The sequence below is a fragment of the Pristiophorus japonicus genome, chromosome 8 (assembly GCF_044704955.1).
Source record: "Pristiophorus japonicus isolate sPriJap1 chromosome 8, sPriJap1.hap1, whole genome shotgun sequence".
Classification (NCBI taxonomy): Eukaryota; Metazoa; Chordata; class Chondrichthyes; family Pristiophoridae; genus Pristiophorus; species Pristiophorus japonicus.
In genome coordinates this window covers 39,826,177-39,839,054 of record NC_091984.1, presented here as the reverse complement: position 1 = coordinate 39,839,054, position 12,878 = coordinate 39,826,177, and positions in this window count along the sequence as shown.

The window sequence follows — 12,878 nt, the reverse complement described above, 5'->3', positions numbered from 1 at the left end:
AATCAAGCGATATTGGGATCGGGTGGGAAAGTGGAGTTGAGGTCGAGGATCAGTCATGATCTTGTTGAATGGCAGAACAGGCTTGAGGGGCCGTAAGGCCTACTTCTGCTTCTATTTCTTATGTTCTTATGTTCTCCTGGAAATGTGAGACCCATCCTTGCCAAAGGATCTAGAAAATTCAAATGATAACTGACTACCTCTTCTGGGGTTGAGGCCGAGACCTCCAAAGTCGACCCCACTTCCACCATCCATCAAGCTGGTTTTCCCCCTCCTCTGGGCATAACAGCAAATAATTTATGACGTGTCATATCTCAGGCCTTGATCTCAGGAAATCCCAGCTTCGGGTGCAGCTTCTATGAATCCTTTTCACACATCATCAGTCTTATTTGCTATTTGCATGTTCTTTTGTTTCACTTTAATAGTCCACAAATTGCTGTCAAAATTACAGTGAGGCTAATAAGGCTTGCCTCTACTTATGTGCAAATGCCACAGCAACTTCAGCTGAGGGCAGATGCGCGATTAAATGCGGAAAATGAGAAGCTGCTGTCGGAGGTGGGCCGCTCCACCATTAGCTGCGTGAAAACAGCATCTCGCTGTCTGCGTCACCATTGAAATGCATCGAATGATGTGAAGTTCTTGTACTTGCACTATAGAAAAGAAGTAAGTGTGAAGTCTCATTCCTTTAGGTTTTAATTGTTGTTGGAGATTTTCCTTTCTGTCTCTGTTTTCTCTTTCTCTTAATCCAATCTTTCTTTCCCTCTCTTTATTTCTCTTTCTGTACCTAAGTTGACATTGAATTCACTATTCTAACTTACATTTCCTCACTAATGTCCTCCAGGGAAGGAACCTTCCAACTCTAATTAGCTGGCTGACATGTGACTAGTTCCTTGCTGCACGGTTGACTCTGAATGCCTTCAGGCCAACTACAGGCGGGCAATAAAATATTGCTTTGCCAGTGTTACCCATATTCCAAGAACAGATAAAATAAATTCTGGGAATGATTAAAATGCTAAATTCCAACCCCAAATTTAAAGGAGGTTTATGTGGAAACACAGAAACATCGAAAATAGGTGCAGGAGTAGGCCATTCGGCCCTTCGAGCCTGCACCGCCATTCAATGAGTTCATGGCTGAACATGCAACTTCAGTACCCCATTCCTGCTTTCTCGCCATACTCCTTGATCCCCCTAGTAGTAAGGACTACATCTAACTCCTTTTTGAATATATTTAGTGAATTGGCCTCAACAACTTTCTGTGGTAGAAAATTCCACAGGTTCACCACTCTCTGGGTGAAGAAGTTTCTCCTCATCTCGGTCCTAAATGGCTTACCCCTTATCCTTAGACTGTGACCCCTGGTTCTGGACTTCCCCAACATTGGGAACATTCTTCCTGCATCTAACCTGTCTAAACCCATCAGAATTTTAAACGTTTCTATGAGATCCCCTCTCATTCTTCTGAACTCCAGTGAATACAAGCCCAGTTGATCCAGTCTTTCTTGATATGTCAGTCCCACCATCCATATATCTGAGAGAAATTACAAGGCTTTTCCCATGTCATAGTACACAATAAGGAACATATTATTCCTTCTCTTCTGATAATATTTATTGTTCTTTTATATCTGTATTACAGAAAGTTTTAAAAACAAATAGTTTCTAATATTATTCATCAGCCTGCAAAAAAAAACCTCCTTAGATGATACACACACTTTGAATTGCATGCTCTTAGTGCATAATCAGGAAATATTACATGTGCCAACATGTCTCGGAGCTACTATTTTAGATTTAAGAAAGAAATTGGAATCCATTTTAGATATGGATTGCCTTGGTTTACAAGCATATGCACAAGTCAATCAAGTCAAAAGTTGACTCTTTGCCACACAGAGGTTATACTACTCAGTGACTTGCCAAGAGGTGAAACTATCTTACAAGCCATATTAATTTAAATGGACAGAAAATCGTGTTCTGAACAAATGCTTCTAGTAGGCAAGGCTCCGCTCTGGGAGTGTGAACTCAAAAAAATTACCCACAGAGTCATAATTCATCATCCCCGTGTTCCTATCTACATTGATGATTCATTTATATCCCAAACAATAGTTGACTTTTCAAAGAACCCATCATCATGTCTGAGTTAAGAAGTAATATGACTCAGCTGTTGCAGAGCAAGAGAAGAGAATAGAATCTGGCAGCATTAAAGATCCAATATCCAAGTATCACACAGAATCATGGGTTTAAAATTTGTTTTTTTTAACTATTTCAAAAATATTACAAGAGCATGAAAGGAGCAGGATAAAGTAGCAACTTAATTGAAAGTGTGCACATCACAGTTTTGTAATGTGGCTTCACCTCATAGTAAATCACTATGTAGTATAATCTGTGTGGCTCATACTGAACTTTTTGTCCTGTTGTACTTGTACATTTTTAGATTATTGTCAGCTGGTGTAAGATAGTTTTCAAAATAGTTGGTTAAAAATTGAAGCTGTCTTTCCTTCCCAAAATTGAATGCGGAGGGCCACTGACCCTGTTTAAGGCTAAATAGCCAATACCATTACCTATTTAGCTATCAGTTGAGTGAAAGTCGCTTTAGTGACTGGAACCTCTTATTTAAAATATTAATACATGTTGAATGATATGTCGTTGATGGGACTATTTTTAATGCTGAGTTCCAGGGTGCAGTTTTAATTACTACTGTCAAGTGTCAGAAATAAACAGACTATTCGATTACTAGGAAACCAAAATCACAAATAGAATTGAAGCATCAACTTACAGCTTGTACTCTCGTCCCAATTGTGGGACAGACCTCGATCTAGGTAGGCAGAACTCTCCCCAGAAACAGACAGGGGCCTCATTAATAAATGAAATTGGAGTCAGATTATGTAGTTACAACCCTGGATGACATATTTATCTCTGCCTACATTGCGATTGCCAATTCCTGACCCAGCTGACTAACCATGGGAGGGAGAAATCAAGAGTCAGCGATATTTAAAGGGATCCTCAGTTGCTAGGAGGTGAAATGCTAGAACAGTTTGGGAGATTATTTGCTTGTATTACATAGTGTTATTTAGCTCCTTAGATGATTTCAAAATGCTTTTAGTTGCTGGAGAACATTTTGAACTCTTAAGCGGCTTATGGTAACACACTTTTCTCTTCATGGAAGTACTTCTGGCAATTACACTCTGGCTAGAGGAGAAGGAGGAGGAAGAGGAGGAAGAGGAGGAGGATGAGGAGAAGACGAGGACGAGTTGCAGTACGACAGAAAGGGGAGGCAGAGCTGCAGTGCAGGGAGATCAAATAGAAAGTGGCATGATGGCAGGAATCCTTACTCTTCCAACAGAGTATGCAGGCCCAGAGCAATATACCTGCAGTTCTCTGAGGAGCAGTGCATAAGAAGGCACCACTTCTCCAGAGAGGCTGTCACAGACTTGCAACCAACTGCCATAGCCTGCACAGCATTACCTATCACAGTCAAAATCACCTCGACCTCTTTGCTTCCGGCTCCTTCCTGGCTGCCAAAGTGGAAGCAGAAACATCAGTCAGTCTGCAGCTCATGCTTACAGACTGAGGCTACGATTGCTACAGCAGGCACATTGATCACTTTCCTCATAGAAACATAGAAACATAGAAAATAGGTGCAGGAGCAGACCATTCGGCCCTTCGAGCCTGCACCACCATTCAATATGATCATGGCTGATCATGCAACTTCAGTATCCCATTCCTGCTTTCTCTCCATACCCCTTGATCCCTTTAGCCATAAGGGCCACATCTAACTCCCTTTTGAATATATCTAACAAACTGGACTCAACAACTTTCTGTGGTAGAGAATTCCATATGCTCACAACTCTCTGAGTGAAGAAGTTTCTCCTCATCTCGGTCCTAAATGGCTTACCCCTTATTCTTAGACTGTGACCCCTGGTTCTGGACTTCCCCAACATCAGGAACATTCTTCCTGCATCTCATGGGACAGTCAGAAGCAGTTGGATGGGGCTCTGAGGTTGGCACAGATTGAAGGCATCCCTCAGGTCCAGTGCCTCTGACTGCACCCATGTCACACTGCAGCATACTTCACATGACCCCACTGCCTCGTGGATCACAAGGGCTTCCATTCCAGTAATGTGCACCTGGTGTGTGATCACTATCAATGCATCATGCAGGTCTGTTCTCACTTGCCTGGCTGCTGCCGTGATGCTTTTATATTGTAACAATCCACCATTCCATCTGCCTCTGTGCTGTTTGAGTCATGATTTTATTGTTTTTAATCAATATTTTTGAAGCTTTTAAGAAAAATATGCATTTCTGCACTTTTTTTCTGCAAAATTGTCAATTATTCACAAGAGAATTACGAATAAGAAAGGCCATTGGCCCATTGGAGTTCATCCCTCTAGAAAGCTCCTAATTCCCCCTTCCCCCACTATAGCATCCAACTTTTCCTTAAAAGATTGAACAGCTTTTGCCTCCACTACTGTACTTGAACTATTCTGTTGAAGTGTTGAAAGTGCTTCACTTACAGTTATCTTTCAAGGGAGGTAGTGGACACTAAGGGCATCTAAAAAAGCACACACTCTCACTTAAAAATAGAACCGACTGCAAGGCAAACAATGAGCCCTTATACTTTAGGGTATGTACTGGAAATAGTAGTTTCCCTGAATTACAACAGTGAGTGAATCAGTAGGATCAGGGGCATGCCCCGTCCACTCCATGCACCGACCTGGTATTGCAATATTTACAGGAACGGTGCAACTTCGCCTCTCGGCCTTTTGGCCTAAGATCAAACACATTGGTGCAAAGTGATCTTTGGCGTTAGAGTTGATCTGGAACGAAATTGGATTTTTAAAAAAAGTGAGTGAATCAGTACAAAACTCCCCTCGGGCTGTACTTGTAACTTCTTTTTTGTGTACATGGAGCACCATGATCTGTAAGCGCCTACGTAGTGCCATGTACAATGCAAGGTCTGTTTCATAATGCACGTTGAAAAGAAAAATGTAAATGTACCGTCACCCATTCCGTGTGCTGTATAGTGACACATGTAATGTAATTTGTTGAATGTACTACAATGTATCCCGTATTGTATCGAATTGTACTTGAACTGAAAAGCAAGGAGATGTATCGAACGGAACTGCTGTCAGCACCCAAGTGTAGTGTATGGGATTGCTGACCGCAGCTAAATGTACTGAACTGCTTTTGAATGTACTGTACAAATTTTTATATGAATAAAGTATATTTTGAAATTTAAAAAAAGTGAGTACCCTTCAAAAATAATTAATTGACTCTGAAGCACTTTGGATGCCCTGCGATCATGAGAGATGCTTTATTAATGCAAGTTCTTTCTCACTTTCTTGACAGAGTGCCACCCTCTATTCCTATTCTCTCTGGAAAACAGCAGAAAACATCATGCACAACTTGGGTATATGTGTTTGAACTAGTAAAATATAACTTTAGGACTGATGTCAGGAAATTCTTCTCACGTGCAGCATAAACTTCCAGATAGTGGGAGAAAATGTGGAATTGTTTAAGAAAAAACTGGATGCTATGATGTGGCGTTTGAATCTTTCTCAATGGATAGGCTGAATGGCCTTCCTCATCCACAACTGTCTTGTGAAGTTTTTCTTCTTCCTTTACTCTTATGATTAATTAAAAATTATTGCAGAAAAACAGCACAAAATACATTTTTTTTAAAACCTGAAAAAAGAGATAAAAACAATAGAATACTAAAAACGTTCTGTAAAAATTTGGAAGGAAAATGTGGAGAGACTTTTTTTCAGAGCTCCATTGCACATAACCTTTCCCTTTGTTGTTTTGTATGACAGGAAAAGCTTATAATGGGATGGTTAGTTTGGCTATCCATTCCTGGCCTCCTGAGATGCCGAGTGGAGAAATGAGGTGCCTCCTGCAACAGATCTTAGTGGGCAGGTTGATGTGATGCATTCCATGGTCTGGGACTCAAGGCCACAGTCGTACTTCAGGATGTCACTCATTTTCCTTAAACGTTTTCATTAAACCCATTCAAAATGGCTTTGATGGCAGACAGCATGACTGTGTCGAATTGTGTCAGATAGGGTCTTCTTTTGCATAATATACATAAGGACCCTTAATTATGCTTTGCACAAAATATGCAAGAGCACTTTTAAGCAGAAAATGCATGTCACTGGAAAAGCATGGGGGAGAAGAATTTTAGTGAAAAACTGACCTAAGGCTTACTCACCAATTTCGTCCAGCCTCATTTACATGTTCTTGCTGATCAAATGGAGAAGAATCTCAGAAAGCCTATGGCCCGGAATTTGATCACCATTTCCGCCTGGTTTCTCGGCTGTTTTTTGCTTGAAACAGCAAAGTTTCGGCAAAATGTTCTGCCGACGGTTTTGAAATACCGCTGGGGAGTAGACTGCCGACGTTTAAGAGGTGGGTGGAGAGGTTGCCCCTGGTTTTGATGGGGATCCGGGCCAGTCAGTCGAAAAGCATGGGGTATTACCCATACGGGCTCATGACTGGAAGAGCCATGCGAACCCCCACCCATGTACTTGCCCCTGTCCTGATGGAAGCTCAGGTAATCGAGGTGAATAGGGAACGCTTTAGCAAGAGTCTGCTGGAGCACCTCAAGCAGATTCACTGGCAGGCGGCCACTAACATGGGGAAGCAGCATCAGACCAACCGATTGCTGCTGGAACCGAGCAAACAGCACGAGTGGCAGGTGGGGAACCAGGTCATGGTCCACAACTTTGCCAGGGTAGGAGTCTTTGAGCCACTATACATGGGACCTTACAGCATTGTCGACAAGGCAAGCCCCATGGTATAAGCGGTCAAGATGCCCCGCCGGGTTAAATGGTTTCACATTAACCAATGTAAACTGTTTAACCCCAACAAGGCAAAACCAAAAACAAGAAATAGGAGCAGGCCTAGGCCATAAGGCCCCTCGAGCCTGCTCTGCCATTCAATAAGATCATGGCTGATCTGATCATGGACTTAGCTCCACTTCCCCGCCTGCTCTCCATAACCCCTCATCCCCCCAACACTCAAGAAACTGTCTATTTCTGTCTTAAATTTATTTAATATCCCAGTTTCCACAGCTCTCTGAGGCAGCAAATTCCACAGATTCACAACCCTCTGAGAGAAGAAATTTCTCCTCATCTCTGTTCTAAATGGGCAGTCCCTTAGTCTAAGATCATGCCCTCTAGTTCTAGTCTCCCGCACCAGTGGAAACATCCTCTCTGCAACCACCTTGTCAAGCCCCCTCATAATATTATACATTTCTATAAGATCACCTCTCATTCTTCTAAATTCCAATGAGTAGAGGCCCAACCTACTCAACCTTTCCTCATAAGTCAACTCCCTCATCCCCGGAATCAACCTAGTGAGCCTTCTCTGAACTTCCTCCAAAGCAATTATATCCTTTCGCACCCAAAGTAACCCGCGTGACATAGTATCCGCGCTTATATACCAGTGACCGCACGCGCGCATACAGCCCGATGATCTCCGGCAGTGGTGCCCCCTGGTGTCGGGTGACCCCAAGCATAAATACATAACAACATCCCCTTTCAAGATCTTAACATCAGTATTTTTACAAATTAAGACGGTCTGGGACTTTCCGCTCACGAGTTGATCGTCTCAGTTCAACTTCAGTTCTAGGCGAGTGTTCTGAGTCAGTTGTGACTGAAGGCTGAGTAACCGATCTGATGGGAGTGGTAATGACCACATCAGGGACTGGAGATCCTGTTTCAATAATGACAGCACAGTCCTCTGATGAATGAACACTGGTTGGTTGGTCACTGACTGCTTCTTCCGCAAGCGGTTCCAGTTCATCCGTGTACAGCAGTTTTATCTGATCAACATGTTTCCTGCATGTTTGCCCGCTCTAGAGCACGACAATAAACATTCTGTTACCCTCCTTGCTGTAACAGTACCGGCGATCCACTTTGGGCCTTGACCATAGTTCAGTACATAAACCGGATCATTGACAGAGATGTCACGTGACACAGCAGCATGATCATGATACCCTTGCTGACTATGACGTTTGTTTTCAACACGATCATTTAAATCGGGATGAACAAGAGAGAGCTTGGTCTTGAGATTTCTCTTCGTGAGTAGTTCAGCAGGGGAGACCCCAGTAAGCGTGAGGTCTAGTCCTGTAACTGAGCAGTATACAGGACAAGTGAGTCTGCAGTGAACTCTGAATTACACGTTTCATACTCTGCTTGATCGTTTGAACAGCACACACTGCTTGACCATTAGAGGCAGGTTTGAATGGAGCTGATCTCACATGTTTAATACCATTGAGTTTCATGAACTCTTGAAACTCCAGACTTGTGAAGCAAGATCCGTTGTTGCTCACAACAATGTCAGGCAAACCATGAGTAGCAAACATGACACGAAGGCTCTCAATAGTAGCTGTAGATATACTGGATGACATAATAATACACTCTATCCACTTTGAATATGCATCCACCACAACAAAAAACATCTTTCCCAGGAAAGGGCCCGCAAAATTGATGTGGATCCTCGACCATGGTTTAGATGGCCACGACCAAAGACTCAACGGAGATTCCGCTGGTACTTTACTAAGCTGCATGCAAGTATTGCACTGATGCACACATGATTCCAGATCATAGTCAATTCCAGGCCACTATACATGAGCCGTAGCAATGGCTTTCATCATGACAATACCAGGATGAGTGCTATGTAGTTCACGTACAAATTTTTCTCTACCTTTCTTAAGCATAACGATTACTCCACAGTAAACAATCTGACTGAATGGACAGTTCATCTTTGCGATGGTTGTAAGGTTTGGTCTCATCACATATTTCCATAGGTATTGCAGACCAATCACCACTGAGGACACAATGTTTCACAATTGTTAAAATTGGGTCATAGCTGGTCCAGATCCTCACTTGTTAAGCAGTGACAGGAGTTCCTTCATGCTCAAAAGCATCCATTACTAACAGTAGATCTGCAGGTTGAGGCATCTCCACTTCAGATGTGGGCAACGGCAAACGACTCAGTGCATCGACACAATTCTCAGCGCCAGGTCTATGACGAATAACATAATCATAGGCAGACAATGTTAACGCCCACCTCTGGATACAGGACGATGCATTGGTATTAATACCTTTGTTTTCCGAAAACAATGAAATGAGTGGCTTGTGATCAGTTTCGAGTTCAAAACAAAGACCAAACAGGTACTGATGCATCTTTTTGACCACATACACACAGGCCAAAGCTTCTTTTTCTACCATGCTGTAGCTCTTTCCGCCTTTGACAAACTTCTCGAAGCATACGCAACAGGTTGTAGCTTACCCGACTCATTTGCTTGTTGGAGTACGCAGCCAACCCCATATGATGAAACATCACAGGTCAATACAAGACGCTTACATGGATCATAATGAACAAGCAACTTGTTTGAACAGAGCAGATTCTTAGCTTTCTCAAAGGCTCTACATTGAGATATACCCCAGATCCAGTTGTCGCCTTTTCTGAGTAGCACGTGCAGTGGTTCTAACAAAGTACTCAATCTGGGTAAAAAATTACCAAAGTAGTTGAGTAGCCCTAGGAATGAACGCAGCTCTGTCACATTCTGAGGCCTGGGTGCATTTTTGATGGCCTTGGTTTTCGAATCAGTGGGCCTGATGCCATCAGCAGCAATCTTCCTCCCCAGGAATTCAACTTCAGGTGCCATGAAGACATACTTCGAACACTTCAGTCTGAGTCCCACTTTGTCCAGACGATGCAGGACTTCTTCAAGATTGTTCAGCTGTTCAGTAGTGTCGCGACCTGTGACCAGAATGTCATCTTGAAACACGACAGTTCTAGGAATGGACTTCAGTAGACTCTCCATATTCCTCTGAAATATGGCTTAGCTGAACGAATTCCAAAAGGACACCTATTGTAGACAAACAGTCCTTTATGGGTGTTGATGCAGGTGAGTTTCTTCGAAGTGTTGACAAGCTCCTGTGTCATATAGGCTGACATCAGATCCAGTTTAGTGAACGACTTTCCACCAGCTAGCATAGCGAACAGGTCATTAGCCTTGGTAATGGGTACTGATCCTGTTTTGAAAATTGGTTAATCGTAACCTTGTAGTCTCCACAAATCCTGACAGTGCCATCATTCTTCAACACAGGAATAATAGGACTGGCCCACTCGTTAAACTCGACCGGTGATATGACCCCTTCATGTTGGAGTCTGTCAAGCTCAATTTTAACCTTTTCCCTCATCATATAGGGAACAGACCAAGCTTTAGGATAGACAGGCCTTGCATCAGAATCCAGGTGAATCTGCACCTTGGCTCCAGTAAACTTACCAATGCTCAGTTCAAACAAAGAAGGAAACGTCTCCAATACTTGAGCACACGAAGTGTCATCCACCGATGACAATGCTTTGATATCATTCCAATTCCACTTGATTTTCTCGGGCCAATTCCTGCCGAACAGCGTTGGACCATTAACTGGGACAACCCATAACGGTAGATCATGAACCACATCATCATATGACATCTTGACTACTGCACTGCCAAGCACCGGTATGAGTTCCTTAGTGTAAGTACGCAACTTGGCATTGATTGAACTCAGCTTAGGCTTTACAGCCTCAGTGTCCCACAGCTTGTTGAACGTCCTTTGGCTCATTATCGACTGACTCGCACCCGTGTCCAGCTCCATTGATACAGGCACGCTATTCAGCTTCACATTAACGATCATCGGCTGGCTCCTTCCCAAGAACGAATACAGACCATACACTTCCTCCTCGGGTTTATGTTCCGGGCCAGCATTGGACTGGTCATCATCAGCAATGTGATGAGTGGCAGCACGTTTGCTCAGTTGTGGGCACATTCTCTGAAGATGCCCCACTTTCGAACAGCCATTACAGGAGTACTGTTTAAACCGACACTGATGAGGCCGCTGATTGCCCCCACAACACCAACAGGGTGAAATTGGATTCGTACCAGTTGGCGGACTTTAAGCAGCTACAGGTTTCACATAAGCAGTTGAGCAGCTCTGCCAAACGACGACACAATCTTGTTTACAGTACTTGCCGTGGAGCTCCAACTCTTTGATGATATCTGCCACAAATTATCATCAGTCGTCATGCATGGCTGGGCAGTCGCGATGGCCTTGCTCAAATCCAGCTTCTCTTAGGAGGCCAATAACTTCCAAAGAACCACATCATGGTTGATGTCTATCACGAAGAAATCTCGCAGCATGTCTTCCAACAGGTTCCCGAACTTACACGGCTCAGCAAGACGTCGCAAGTCGCCGACGAATCCTGACACATCCTGGCCCTCAGCACGAACATGCGTGTAGAAGTGAAAGCGTGAGATGATGATCCCCTCTTTTGGCTTAAGATGGTTATGCACCAAAGCACACAAATCCCTATATTCTTTGTCCGTTGGAAGTAAAGGCGAGAGAAGATTCTTCATGAGGCCATAAATTTTTGGACCACAAACGGTGAGGAAAACCGCCCTGTGCCAAACTGCGTCAGCCTCTCCCTCCATTTTGTTAACAAAATACTGATCCAGGCGGTCGATAAAATCTGCCCAATCCTCGCCATCCGCAAATCTCTCCAGAATTACAATAGTGCCCATTGTACATGTGAAGGTTCTTAAGTTACCTCATCACCAAATGTAATGAATGCAATGACTCAAAAGACGTTACTGTAAACTGCCTCAGGTGTAAACCTGTTCCAACTTTATTCGTACCAAAAGCAACCCGCGTGGCATGGTACCCATGCTTATATACCAGTGACCGTGCACGCGCGCGCACAGCCCAATGACCTCCGACAGTGGCGCCCCCTGGTTTCTGGTGACCCCAAGCATAAATACATAACAGATGGGGAACTGATAATGTAGATAGAGAGAGAGGTGGAGGTGCAAGTTGGTGTGAGTAAGGATGTGCAGGGGTAGACTAGGGAAGGCAGAGTGATGGGGTTGTGATGAGTGACACAGCAGGATGGAGTTGAGTGTACTTTGCAGTAACGTTTCGTGATCTACTGAGATCATTGAAGGGTTTGTGCCACTGCAGCCTGATCCTCGTGACGACATCCCTGCTTGTGCCCTCCTGTGCAATGTGCAACCAGGCTGCATTGGTGTCCTAGGGAGGTCCCTTCCACCCATGGGAAGGGAAGAGGGCCTCCCTGCATGCTGTGACCCCCTCCATTAGCATCTGGAGGGAGTCATAGGAGAGCCTGGGTGCAGCCATGCACCTCTGTAGAGTGCTTGTCAGTGTTTGCAGCTCCTTAATGCTGCAGGACGCTGACAGAAGAACTGTCAAAATCATTGTAGGCATGGTCCCTTTAAGGAAACTGGCTGATGATGCATCATCAATTGACGTCATCAGACCGGCTTTCTCTTAATTGGCCAGGAAGCCTGCAGGGCGGGCTTAACAAGCCCCATCATTGTAAGATTCCGGAGAGAGAGCGGGTTCGAGTCGGGAGCGGACTCTCAACACGCCACCAACCCTGGCCGCATCGATCCCGCTGCATGTGGAGAAATTGAGGCCAATATCTGTAATGGTTGTCCCATAACGGGGTGTTCCACTAGCACGGTAACATCGTGGTTATGTTAGTGGACTAGTAATCTAGAGGCCTGGATGAATAATCCCAGCTGGCACTGGCTTTAGCGAGGTCAGCTATCAACCCCTGTAGCGCATGTTTCATGACAGTGTAGTAATGCCAGTGTCATTACAGCCAGCATTGCTGAATCAGTCCTTATCACAGTTGAAATGTAATATGAATAAGCACAAGTTAATACACATTGGGTAAAAGAACGTGAGATACACTTAGTCAGTGAATGATGTTGAATTGGCTAGGGCAGAGGCTGAAAGAGACCAGGAGCGATAATAACCTCAACACTTACCATGTCTAGACATATGTGAGCAAGAATCAGCAAAATTAAAAACAATTAT